We start from the raw sequence: 1,944 nt of genomic DNA, 5'->3' as shown, positions 1-1,944 counted from the left end.
TATAAATAACTTTACCTCAGGGCCACGGGGTGAGCCCCGGCTTCTGATTGGCTCCGAGGGGAAGTGGTTTTGAACACTACACCATAGCTAAGCCTGAGGAGATAGGAAAAGGAGATAAGGGAAAAAAGTTCCCAAATGAACAGCCCTTTTTTTGTTTTACCTGAGGAGCAGAGCTGCTTGATGGGAGCTTGGCACTTCCTAAATCCACCCCGAAGACAATAGGTCACATTCAGCGGGGCCCCTGGCCCACAGGCTCCCCCAAGGCAGCCAGCAGAGCCCGAGGAGGGGACAAGGCAGACCCCTCTCCGAGCCTGCTGTCCTGCTGCTTGTAGGGCTGGGGTCAAGCCAAAGAGCCTCTTGGACAATGGAACCCATTGAGGCCACCCGAGGGGTGGGGTCCCGGGGCTGCTTGCTTTGAAGGTTGGAGAGCTGGGCGTGCGTTGGAGGGACGGTAGACCTCTGAGCGCCCCTGAGTAAGGGGATGAGCCCTGAGGAAGCCCTGAGCGCCCTTGGGAGGTTTGGGGCTGCAGTGGAGACCCGGTTCCCAGCTCTGTCCCGGCCCTTAAGCCACTCGTAAGCTCCGCGCCTTGGTCTACCCACCAGTGCCACAGGGGAAATATTCCTCGCCCTCCTAACTTCCCAGGTGGGTGCAGGGGGAACATCGGGGTTTGGGATCAGGCAAAGGAGCTCAAGAAACAGGACTTATGGCAACTATATGTAAGGTGACAGGAAGGCTGGCAAGTCTCTAAATCATAGGCCTCTGTCACTTCCAGGAATTAATGTCTGCCTGGTCACGGCTCTGCTCAGGCTGCTACCTGCCTTCTGGATTAGAACCACCTGCCCATCCCATGTCCACCGAGTGCTGCGGGAGAACCTCAAAGAGGGTGGGTAGGAGGGTCGGGGGATCTTTCTCCACATATCTCCCGGGAGAGAGAGTCCCCACCTGATGCCAAGAGCTCCTTCTTTGGGACATCTGGAGCAATGCTGCTCTGGTTCTGAATCGTCCTCCCATCTCTCCAGAAGAAAACAGATGCTCGGAGGTGGGCTGAAACCAGTACGGGGTGCTTCGGCAAGGCCTCCCTGGAAGCCAGGGTGAAAGTCCCAACGGGAAGGCAAAATGAGCTGGTTTCGGCACCTAGTAGGGGCTCAATAAATATGTGTTGAATGAATGAAAGAAGGAATTGTCTGTAAGCCCAACCCAGGGGAGAGTTTACAGATGCATTGCCTGTGGGGGCGAGAGAAATGCCAGAGGTCACTGAGAGTTGTCAGGGTGTAGCCAGGGGCCTGAACATGATGAAAGAGGGCTAGAACGGCAAGCCACCCTGCCACCGGGTAAGGGGCATGCCCTGCCACCTGCTGAAGGAAGGATGTGTGCGTGGCCACTTCCTCTGGGAGCACTTCTCCAGGCTCCTGCATTGGCTTAGCTGCTAGGTTCCCATGACTCCCTTCGCTTCGCCATGGTAACCATACGCTGATCACGACTGATGGTAGTTATGCCTTCCATTGTCAGTGTTTTTCCAAAAGCTTGGTCCTCCATAAGAAGGGTGGGGCAGTGCCAGTTTTGTTCGCTTTGGTATCCCTACCACCTCGCCTAGCTCCTGCACTTAGAAGGAGCTTAGGATAGATTTATGGAATAAGTGAAGGCCTGTCTTTAAACAAAGCAGAGCCAGAGGGCAGGGATTTGTCTAGGCCTCTCCAGCATTGCCCAGTGGCATTGACCTATTCTGAATTTTGGGCAGGCAATTCCTAGAAAGCAGATGAGTCATCTGGTTCTCCCTATAGCCAGGGTGACAGTGGACATCAAGATCAAACAACTAAGTCCCCTTCCTGGGGTACAATGCCTGACGAGGAAACTTCTGGTCGGAATTTGGTTCCTTCAGAACAGAGAATGCATTGCCCAACTGACTGGAGCATCTGGGGCTGCCTGCAGGTACATTTGTCTCT

This window comes from Panthera pardus, unplaced genomic scaffold (assembly GCF_024362965.1).
Source record: "Panthera pardus isolate Hobbes unplaced genomic scaffold, ASM2436296v1 HiC_scaffold_21, whole genome shotgun sequence".
Taxonomy (NCBI): Eukaryota; Metazoa; Chordata; class Mammalia; order Carnivora; family Felidae; genus Panthera; species Panthera pardus.
Note: the sequence above shows the minus strand (reverse complement) of the source record.